General features: G+C 39.3%; 1 non-coding gene across 1 annotated transcript; it reads left to right on the top strand.

Moving 5' to 3' along the window:
• The first annotated feature begins 727 nt into the window (after positions 1-727).
• On the top strand, positions 728-834 carry LOC148843934 (small nucleolar RNA R71). Its single transcript, XR_016103950.1, has one exon. It is a non-coding gene; the product is annotated as a small nucleolar RNA R71 (small nucleolar RNA).
• The last annotated feature ends 10,385 nt before the right edge of the window (positions 835-11,219 follow it).

The following is an 11,219-nucleotide window of genomic DNA, read 5'->3' as shown; positions in this document are numbered from 1 at the left end:
AACTACCGTTTGTGAGGGTAGTTTCCCAGAGTTCTGCGCCTCCAACTTGTTGATGGAAGTGGCAACTTGGCTAATTTGGTTCCCCAAATTCTGAATGCTAGCTCTCGTTTCCTACTAAAATTGCTGAGTATTAGTAGCTAGAGCCTTAACTATTTCATCCAAAGACATACCTGAATTTGGGGGTTGGCTTTGCGCTGTGATGGGTGTTGAAAATTGGGGCTGTCGACTGAAAAATTGGGGCTGATATTTCTGCTGTCCTCCTTGGGTCCCGTAGCTTAAGTTTGGATGATCTCTCCACCCCGGATTGTAATAATTAGAGTAGGGATCATACTTTCATTGGGGCTGGCCCAGGAATCCTCCTACAGCATTGACTTGCTTCATCGAACCATCTTGCAATGATGGACACATGTCCGTAGGATGGCCAGGAATCGAATAGATACCACACACCCTGGCAGTTTGTACTTGTCCTGCAACGAGTTGTCTTACCAAAGCAGTTAGGTCAGAAATCTGATTTTCTAAATTTACATGGCTTACCTCACTAACCCGTCTAATGGTACCGTCTGTCTTTGCACCAAACTGCTGTGAATTTTCGGCCATGTTGGAGATTAATTCCCTGATCACTTTAGGTGTCTTGTTCACTAGAGCTCCTCCACTGGCTGCATCGACCATACTTCTATCCATGGGCTGAAGCCCTTCATAGAAGTATTGGATTAACAATTGTTCATGAATTTAGTGGTGGGGACAACTAGCAACAAATTGCTTAAACCTTTCCCAATATTCATATAATGTCTCACCACCAAACTGTCGAACTCCACATATTTCTTTTCTTATATTTGCAGCCCGGGATGCAGGAAAATATTTATCTAAAAATATCCTATTCATTTCATCCCATGTGCGTACAGAACCGGGAGGGAGAATATACAACCAATCATTTGCTTTGTCTCTTAAAGTAAATGGAAAGGCTATGAGTTTTACCTGGTCCTTGGTCAGACCGTGGGGTTTCATGCTTGAACAGATGACATGAAATTCCTTAAGATGTTTGTGAGGGTCCTCACCTAAGAAACCATGAAATAAAGGTAATAATTGAATCAAACCAGATTTGAGTTCAAAGGCTATCTCAAGAGTGGGGTACGTGATGCATAAAGGTTGTTGGTTCATAATTGGTGCAGCCAACTCCCTTAATGTCCTCGCTCTGTCAGCCATTCTTTCTACTTCTTCGAAGATGGGAAGATCACAATCTGAATTCACCTTCTTTGGTGAACGATCCTTCCTTTGCTTCGCCTCCTTTCTTAAACGACGGGTGGTCCTCTCAATTTCGGGATTGTACTCGAGTTCACCTTGTTGAGAAGCACGAGTCATAAAACAAAAGAGGTTAACAAGAGGAAGGTAATAGCTATGAAATTAAAGTTGCTCCCCGGCAACGGCGCCAAAATTTTGACGGGTTTGTCGAAGCCCTCAAAATTAGTACTAGTCCCACAATAAAATATTTGCAATAAAAGTGGTTCTAGGTCGAATCCCACAGGGAGCAAATCAGTAATCTCTTAGCCGAATGGATAAAGTAATTGTGTGGGAATATTAAATAACTAAAATTAAAAAATAACAAACTAAACAAACAAGAGAAAATCAGTCTTACCGAATTCTGGTTCAAGGGTTCGGGTTGAATCGATTGGCCATTGATCCTAGGTACAATTTAACATTCTTGCAATTCAAGCATTTAACCTTAGTTTTATTAGGATAGCCATAATAAACCTTGTGTTTTCCTAATTCAGTTGACCAAACCTAGCATTCGATCCACACTTATCACCACTCAACTGGGTACGATAGCGTTCCATGTTAAACAATGATAGCATTAAGATTTGTGAAAACAGTTAAACCAAAATAACAATAATTGAGATAGCTGCAATTACTGAATTTTGTTCCATCGATTCTTTTAGGTTGAATCATGTTAAAACATTGGTCAAAGGCTGTCATGAACAATTGACCCAAAAAGATATCAACCTAATTGCTACTTGTACCATTATTCGTGACAATTACGGATCACCGAAATCATGGATAGCAGTAGGAAAATCAACATTAATTCAGTTTGTCAGACTAGTTAACATTAACATCCAATAAAAATGCGCACAAGAACCAATGAATACTTGAATTAAAAAGAAAGAAAATAAAGTAACTACAGAACCTCACAATGACACAATCGAACCTCCCCCCTTGAACAAGAAAAAGAAGCTTAGCTACTCATGATCTGCGCAATCTCCATGCTCTTCTTCTCCATAGCCGAACTGCCTTCTTGCTTCTTGGTATTCTTGATGATCTCTTGGATCTTGGAATGAGTGATTGCTAGAGCTGGTTTGCCCCCCTCTTTATATAGCCAAAGGAGAGGGCTGTTTTTCAACTCCTTCTAGGAGATCATCTTATCCTTAGGGAATTTTGATCTTATTTTGAACTAATCATATCCTATCTCTTATCTAATGCTCTAATATCAATCTTCTTATCTCTCTAGGATTACATTCAAGACTTTAGATCTGATAAAACTCTCTCATTGGAGATTACATTCGAAATTCGGACTCTTAACTCTTGAATTCGAGTTGGGCTGCTTCAAGGTACTTCTGCGAGTTGGGCTTAAGTTGTGAAATGGGCTTGGCTGCGAACTTGCTCCGACTTTGAGATCATTTTTGTACTCGATGCGTGCCAAATATGTCAAAACCCAAAACATAAAAGTTGTGGGCTTTCCTTTCATCTTTCTAATGCTTCTTGAATTGTCCAATTCGGTGTCCGGAATTGAGAGTTAGGCCCAGATTACTAACTGTCGCCGAAATTGTGCAAAATCACCCGATTTGCCATGTTTTCTTCCAATTGCCTTCTTTATTGCCCTAGATCGAAAGACAAGAGTAATGAGTCCATTTAAGTGCTAAATAAATGTAAAAGAGTGAATATTAGAGGATAAAAATAGGGTTTTTTTTGTCTCATCAAGGGGCCATCTGAATCTAACTTTAAGAAAGTCAGTGGGAGTCACTTTGATTTGACCTAAATAAGAACTAGGGCATAATTATTCATTCCCTCCAGCAAAATATAAATGTATGTGATAGGGAGATTCATATAATGAACTCTCTAAAGGCCTTCCATCATTAGCATGAAGATGGGTCATCCAATAATGAGGAGATGCACCATAAAATTGGGCTATCCATTTGTTGTTGGGTTTGTTGGATTGTTTCATATGATGATAGGGGCGTCATAGATCGATGTGGGAGGGGTCTATCCTAAAATGGAAGACTCTCTCACAATACCTTGGCGTTCATGAATATGATGGATAAGCACTTACTGCATACAAATGTTCAACCTAAAATGGCAATGAACTTTGTTTGACAGAGGCCAAATGGAAAGCTCCTAAGATGAATGGATATGATCTTCATAAAAGATGGTGGGGTTATGTAGTTAAAATAATTGGATCCGTGCACTGTATGTGATTTCCTACATTTCTAGAGACATACTTCACAATTTCCATCACTGAGATAGGAGGGAAATCTTAGAGATGAACAAATGCAAATGGAACATAGATTAAAAGCCATATCTATTTAGTAAACATGAATCAATTTAGGTTTTGGACTAATAATCTACCTTGCCATTTATTAAAAATGGCAAATGGATAATTCTTCAAGTCATTAGACGATAGTAAGCTTAAGGGCCCAAACGATGTTGCTCCAGATTGTTGGACAAGGTTGCTAAGAACCCTGCACCAGATCGTCCAGGTGATAGTGCCTTTGAGAAACATAGGAAAGAGTATATTGGGAAGAAAATAACTCTCTTGCCTGGTGCTACATCATAGCCTCCCTCGACAATTCGATTAAATCAAAGTGTCCAAGGATATCCTAGATAGTCTGAGGACCATATATGAAAAGTAGAATCGTTCTACTTGGCAAAAGGTCTTAAATCTGTTTATGACCGCTAAAATGACCGAGAGCCAGATGACTCATGACCATTGTCTTAAGATGATGTGTTACATTAATGAACTGGAAGCACTCGGGTCAGGGCTAGATCATGTCACCAAAGTTGATGCCATCCTAAATTCTTTGTTTCCCTCCTTCAATCAGTTTATCATGATTTACAACATGAATAAGCTAAATGTTAGCCTTCAAGAACTCAACAATATGTTGCAGTGGGCTGAAGAACTAATAAAGAAAGACAAATCGATAGCCATGCTTGTTGAATGTGGCATTTCAAGTAAGAAAAAGAGGAGGGCAAAGAAAAAGTCTCAGAAGATGAATTGTCCTTAGTTTCTAGAGACTAAGAAGCAAGGTAATTTCGAATCTTTTATTATAGAAACCAATTTATTGGTCACTTCTGCTTTCTGGTGTATTGACTCCAGGATTGAATTCATGCCTGTAACACATTGTAGGAGTTCAAGACAAGTAGAAGACTGATTAACGAAGAAGTAACACTCTAATTGGAGACTTCTACAATAGTTGCAACTACAACTATAGAAACTGGAGAATTAGTTTTCAGAGAAGGAATAATTGTACTGAAAGATTGTCTTTATGTACCAACACTTAGAAGAATTTTGATTTCTATTTCAAAATTGTGCATGGATGGTTATTCTATTTTATTTTGTAATGTGATTACTATTAAATGGAATAACAAGTTCCTCGCATATGGAGAACATGAGAATGGTCTCTATGTTCTCCATCCTTCTCTAGAAACAAACATAACCGAAACTACATCAGAAATGATCCCCAAGAAGAAAACTCGTGATAAAATTATTCCCATGTGCCTGTTGCATTATCGGCTTTGCCACATTAATATAGATCATATCACAAGGTTGGTATATGATGGTCCTTTGGATTTTTTAACTATAGAAGATCTTCCAACCTGTGAACCTCGCCTTCAGGATAAGATGACGAAGTAGCAATTTACGGGAAAGCCTAAAATATTTACAGGCATGCTTGACCTTATACATACTAATGTATGTGGTCCCATGAATGTTAGGACACATAACCAACATGTTTATTTTATAACATTCACCAATGATTTTTCACGGTATGGTTACGTGTACCTAATGAGACATAAGTCTGAATCATTTGAAAAGTTCAAAGAGTTTAGACAAGAGGTGGAGAAATAGTTGGGGAGACACACTAAGGCCCTTCGATCAGATCGAGGAGGCGAATATCTCTCCGATGAATTCAGGGACTACTTAAAGGAAAACGAGATTGTATTACAACTGGCACCTCCTTCTACACCATAATTAAATGGTTTATCGGAGAGGAGAAATCAGACTCTATTAGATATGGTTTGTTCACTTCTCGTCTACTTAGAGTTACCTATATCCTTTTAGGGTTATGCATTAGAGATTGTAATTTACATGCGGCACCGGGTTCCAACCAAATTCATTCCTAAGAATCCATATGAGCTATGGACCGGTAAGAAATCAAGTGTAAGACACTTGAAGATTTGGGGTTGTCCAGCACATGTTAAAAGAACTAATGCTAACAAATTGGAATCCAAGACCAGTCGTTGCCTATTTGTGGGTTACCCCAAAGGCTCTATAGGTTACTTATTCTATGATCCAAATGAGCAAAAAGTGTATTGCAGTCGAAATGCCTACTTCCTAGAGGAAGATTACATCTTGGATAATCTTCATCAGGAAGTTGTTCTTGATGAGGAGAGCTCAGGGGTAGTGGGAGATGTCCCATAAGCTACAGGTAATAACCAACCTAGAATGTCTACTTGGGTATCCAGGCCTCCAATTTGTTATGGCTATGACCAAAAAAGTTACTTGGTGGAAGCCACGACCTGTGAGGAAGATCCCATGACATATACGGAAGCTATGTTGGACATAAATTCATTGAAGTGGGTATATGCCATGAGAGTTGAGATGGAATCAATGGAGATCAATGAAGTCTGGACTCTAGTAGATCCACCCCCTAGGGTGTAACTAATTAGTTACAAATGGATCTTTAAGAGAAAGAAGAGCCCCGATGGTAAGGTTGAGACCTACAAGGCTCATCTTGTGGTGAAAGGGTACACTCAGAAAAAGGGAATCGACTATGAGAAAACCTTTTTTCCAGTAGCCATGCTTAAGTCTATTAGGATCCTACTAACTATAGTAGCATACCATGATTATGAGATTTGGCAAATGGATGTCAAAACAACACTGAATGGAGATCTTACTGAAGATATCTATATGCAGCAACCACAAGATTTTATAGTTGTAGATCAAAAACACATGATATGTAAACTTAATCGATCCATATATGGACTTAAGCAAGATTCTAGGAGTTGGAACATTTGGTTTGACTCTACTGTCAAACAGTTTGATTTAGAGATAAGGTTATTTTCTTGGTTCTTTATGTAGATGACATTCTACTCATTGGGAATGATGTTGGAATGTTAACTACGGTGAAAGTGTGGCTTTAACAGCAACTCTCCATGAAAGATCTTGGAGAAACCTCATACATCTTGGGTCTTTGACTCTATAGAGATAGGTCAAAGAGGATAATAGGATTATCCCAATCTACTTAAATTAACAAGATTGTCAAAAGATATAGTATGGAGAACTCCAAGAAAGGAAATGTTCATTTTAGATACGGAGTCACTCTCTCCAAGGGCATGTATCTCAAGACTCCCGAGGATATTGAGGGCATGAGATAGACTCCCTATGCTTCAGCCATAGGAAGCATCATGTATGCCATGCTGTATGGCCTGACATTGCTCAAGCAGTAAGTGTGGTAAGTAGGTTTCAATCTAACCCAGGTCAGGAGCACTGGACAGTTGTGAAACACATACTAAAATACCTTCAAAGGATAAAAGAGTTTTGTCTAGTATTCGATGGTAGTTCACTACAGATCCAGGAGTATACTGATGCTGATTTCCAGTCAGACCTAGATGATAGAAAGTCTACATCTTCTTACATCTTTACAATGAGGTCCTGTATAGTTAGCTGGAAGAGCAACAAACAGGGGTCTATAGCAGATTCCGCAACCGAGGCCAACTATACTATCGTAAGTGAAGTTGTCAAAGAAGCCATTTGGATAAAGAAGTTCATTCAAGAATTAGTAGTAGTTCCATCCAACAAATCACCCATTCAACTGTTGTGTGACAACATTGGAACCATTGCTTAGGCTAAGGAGCCACAAGCCCACTAGAAGTTAAAGCATATCGAGAGGAAGTACCATGTATTGCAGAAGATTGTTGGTAGAGGGGATGTCCTGATTTAGAAGGTAGCATTAGTAGAAAATGTAGTATACCCATTGACGAAGCCATTGACACATAAAGTGTTTGAGAAATACGTGGAAATTATGGGACTTTTGCTTGTACCCAATTGGACCTATGTGCAATTGGAAGCTATTAGATAGTGTATGCCCTTAGCTCAAATCAGATTGATGTACTTATTATCATTTATTATAAATGAATAAAGTGCATAATTGATTCATGTTATTGTGGTGTGTTTCTGTGTAATACCCTTTAACTGGACACTTATGCGACTCGTCTTAGTTTAGAATCTTCATAGCTATTGGACAGATTTGGGGAAAGTTATCCCGCCAAGGCTGGCACTGATGTGTTGCCAAGTTGGTTGGGGTGGCTTGTCTCAACTACTAGGGTGAGACCTGAGGTACATGCAGTGTGAGTTTGCTTGAAACCTTGAACTAGACCAAATTCCAATATTGCCATAGACCTTGGAAATATATAGGCAAAACTAGAATGTTACACTTGACCCCTATACTCGATTATGCTACTACACTAGGTGTCGGATTAGGCTATCTTTGATATGTCAATCAATGAGATCCTTGACTAGGTCAAAACCTGGGTGTGTTAGGACAGTTTAAGAATTCACCTAAGTGGATGATCATAGTGATAGGATCACTATGATATGGTTTATATGGAGATATATATATAATTTGGATATATATATAATATGGTTTCACAAATTGTTTGCAAAGGTTTTAATTCCTGAGATCCCTATGAGTAGAGATTGCAGCACTGTACCTTGCAGCAGAGGAAGAGATACTCTCTTGTCAAGCAGTGCATGATCATTATGGACTGAGAAGTTAAGTGCAAGACCATTGAGGGTAATACCTGATTGGCTAATCTTGCATCTGCCCACATTCCTTAGGCCTTCACAAGATGGCTCGATCCAAGAACCATTTAGTGTAAATGTTAGGTCCATTAAGAGCCCATGGTGATGGAATCAGGGGTTTACTATGTCATATAGTGAATTCGGCTAGGCCTTGTAACAAAAGCTAGGTTGAACCCATGTGACTGATGTATATATCAATGCTAGGGTCCCATGCCATACAAAGAGAACCAAACTAGCCAGCATATAATGGGTTAAGTGAAAAATATGACTTAATGGGCCTAAGGCCCATTTTGAACTAGGCTTAAGTGATTTAATTAAAATGGGCCATTTTGGGTTTATAATTTGATTGGGATTAGCAGTTGGATAAGATAGGTCTTATCAACTTGAATGTCTAGATCTAAATACAAGATTTAGATTAGGAAATCTCATTCCTAATCAGATTAGGAAGCTAATCTTGAAAGGATTATAAATAGGGGCGAATTCCATAGAGAGAACACACTCCTTTCTGTAGTCTTTTCTCTCCCTCAACTCTTGGTACCATCGCAGTTTGATCTCGACCTCCTAGAGTGATCAAGAACCATTCATGATATTGTTCATTGGTGAAGTAAAACAATCAGATGTCGTGTTCACACCACCCTACTCGATTCTTGGTGAAGAATCCTAGGTTCTTGCTAATGAACCATTCTTGTTGATCCTGCCTCAACATACGCTGTGTCATCTTTAGTGGAGGCAAATTTGGTATTATCTTTGGGCATGACCACCTACATTGGGAGTTCATTTTGATTCCATATCAAGTATTTCCCTTTCTCTCTTTTGGTTTTAGATCTGGTTCAATTTTGTTTCAAGAACGAACCATGAAAATGCAGTTTTTCTAAATCAAGGAATATGATTCCCGGATGAGAGAGAAGAAATTTTTGAAATTTTGCCCAACCTCCCTGCAAGGTTTGGCCATCCACATATGATGGATCTTCCATCCCTTTAGTATTAGTGGTCACCCTAAAAATGCATTGTAGGAAGTCTTCCCTCGAACTACCTGGAACTCTTGCATTATACTAAATGGCCTGATTGTGACCTGTAGCTCTATAGACCCTTCGATGGTTGATGGGTTGCCACTGATAATCGTTATTTCTAATGGCAGCCCTTTGATGTCTTCTTTACGGATACTCATCAGCTCTAGTGTGTGGACCGAGATGAGGTTTATGGAACTTTCGGGGTTGACCATTGATCTGCGCATGGCATACCCTCCTATCTTTGCCATTATGTACAAGGGCCGATTGTGAAGGGTATTAGCAACTAGCATATCGTATGTCAGGAACTCCACACTGCTATGGTCACGGCTATATGGTTGTAAGGGGTATCAGAATACTTCCACCAGCGCCTTGATAGCCAATTGTTGTGTTGTTGTGTTGGCTCCCTGTTTAGTGAAAAACTGGCGCAGTTCTTCGCTTTGCTCTAGCATTTCTATCAAAGCATCGGCTTGGTTTTGTCCAATTACCCCAACTACATTAGCGCTACCTCCCCGAGCATGTGCTAGCAGGGGATCAATTTTCCCACGAGCTGGTTCCATTATTACAAACTGATCTAGCTTCACTTTTTGTGCAAATATCCTCCTAAGGGTGAAGCAATCCATCAAATCATGATGTGGTGTCTAGTGATAGTTACACCACCTACTGCCATGTTTGTCCTTCTTCGGGACTACTTATGGAGGTGGCGGTGGCAAATTAATAACTCTGTCTTCAACAAACTTGTTCATAATCATAATTACCTCCTCCCTAGTGTAGGAAAAGGGGGGAGGTGCTGGTGCATCTCTTCTTCCTTAGGTGTTGCCCCTCTGGTATGGCCCTTTTCTTGTTCCCCCATTGTTTCTCAGCCTCCTGTCAACCGCATACACCTCTTCCTTGTTGTACGGGGCTGTGCTTTTGACAATTCACACCCTCCTCTTTGCGCATTTCTAGAGCTGGTTAAAGGTTTTTGCTTTGACATTTTTTATGCCAATCCGGTACGCAGGGCGCATACCCAGAACACACTGTTCAACCAAGCTCTTTTTAGTAGCATGCTCATCGAAGACAGAATGAGTGAGCTTCTGGAATCTCATGACATAAGCAAGAAGGTCCTCCCCTGGCCCCTGTTCTACATTTCGCAGGTTGGCCATTGTTAGCTTCCTTTCCAGAGTGAACCACTTCGACAACAACCTCTTGGCCAATTCACTCCACAAGTCGATATTCCTGGGCGTGAGACTTGCAAACCATGTGTATGCTAGGCCGGTCAATGAATTCGAGAACTCTCATACTCTAAGATCCCTAGTGTATCCAAAAGTGCATCGTTAAACACTACAGAACACCAATTTAAACATTTATAATTTTATTCTGATTCTCAAACAACTACTAACATAGTAAATGGGTGATAATGGGTCGTATCCATAGGGAAGCGAGGGAAAAAATAATATTTTCTTAGATCCAAACAAGATAACACAAAGGGGAGTGGAAGAAATATAAAATTAATTAATTAAAAGAAAAAAATGGAATTCATTAAAACCAAATTCGAACAGTACTAAGAATAGCAAGTGCATAAAAATAAATAATAGAAACAAATAAATAAAAGAAACAAAATAAAAATATTTGAGAATCCGATCAGAGGTAGCAGTTTCTAGATCTCTCCTTCCACCCTCGAACTTCTCGAACTAGGCCTTATGTCTTACCAGGCCAAATTTCAGATCTGCAAAAGAGAATTAAAATACAAATTAAATCTAATAAAAGTATATTTGCATGAAGAAAAATAAACTAAAATTAAAGAACAGAAAGTAATTCTAAAACTAAAGAAAATATGGTTGGGATTCAAATCTAGAGGTAGTAGTAGTGGTGTTGGCGAATTGCAAATAGGAACCCCTACTCTTGCTTGGGCATCCTCCTTTCCTCTACCCTTGAACTTCTCAAGATAAGCCTTTCTTCTTACCTGGGTGAATTGACTAACCCCTTCTACAAGGCCCCTGGGACCCTTTTTATAGAGAAGGGTGGACACAACTAAAAAGAAGGAGAAAGATTGGGGGAGACAATTGGGATTTAGCAAAGTTAGGGATGCCCTAGGGTTTCTAATGGATGGCTAAGATGGTTTTGAAGTGATCCTATGGCTGAAAATAAAAGGAAAGGCACCC

This window comes from Nelumbo lutea, chromosome 8 (genome assembly GCF_056320005.1).
Source record: "Nelumbo lutea isolate HS-2025 chromosome 8, American lotus-T2T, whole genome shotgun sequence".
In the NCBI taxonomy this organism is placed as follows: domain Eukaryota; kingdom Viridiplantae; phylum Streptophyta; class Magnoliopsida; order Proteales; family Nelumbonaceae; genus Nelumbo; species Nelumbo lutea.
The sequence above is the reverse complement of the archived record's forward strand: the minus strand, read 5'-3'. Positions and strand labels throughout refer to the sequence as shown.